Source organism: Loa loa (assembly GCF_000183805.2).
Source record: "Loa loa unplaced genomic scaffold supercont3.412, whole genome shotgun sequence".
Taxonomy (NCBI): Eukaryota; Metazoa; Nematoda; class Chromadorea; order Rhabditida; family Onchocercidae; genus Loa; species Loa loa.
The window spans coordinates 1,328-1,928 of record NW_018108592.1 but is presented as its reverse complement, the minus strand read 5'-3'; the positions used below and the strand labels follow the sequence as shown (position 1 = coordinate 1,928).

General features: G+C 29.3%; 1 protein-coding gene across 2 annotated transcripts in view; it reads right to left on the bottom strand.

Moving 5' to 3' along the window:
• LOAG_02954 overlaps positions 1–133 on the bottom strand; it is a 13,432-nt gene extending 13,299 nt beyond the window's left edge. For both annotated transcript variants that reach the window (XM_020446178.1, XM_020446177.1), the window contains exon 1: positions 95–133. The gene's annotated coding sequence lies outside the window, so the exon portion shown is untranslated. The remainder of the gene's footprint in view (positions 1–94) is intronic.
• Positions 134–601: the final 468 nt, after the last annotated feature.

Here is a 601-nt window from a genome sequence, read left to right as displayed (position 1 = left end):
AACATTAATTTGTTGTCCCACAAAATTGCAGGACGTTCCAAAATTTTACTTCAAGCCACAGTAGCCGAAACTCTGGGCCGAAACATTCAATTACCTCAAATTTGGGTAATTAAACCGTCAAATCTAACTTCATCATTTTCATATCATTGTCGTGCATTCAATAATCATCGCTTCCCATGCGTGCAAAAACAATCCATACACTAATTAACCCATATCATTTACCTTTACCATTTCCAACCTTATCTTATTTTACATTATTTTAATACTTATCAGTTTATCTTCTTTTTTCCTTTATCAGTAAATCAATTTAATTAACTCACATCATTTACCTTTATCATTTCCAATCCTATCTTATTTTACATTATTTTAATACTTATCAGTTTATTTTCTTTTTTTCCTTTATCAGTAAAGTTAATAAAGTCAATTTAATTAACTTGTAACAGTAAATTATTGTCTTGAGCTGATTAAGTTTGAAAAGTTTTCGAGAAAACGAGAATTAAAGAGTGTAAAATGCCATCGAAACTGTTTGTTAGTTAACTATCAAATGAAAATGGTCAATTGTAAATACTGGACAAATAGCCTGATCATTACTGGTCATTGC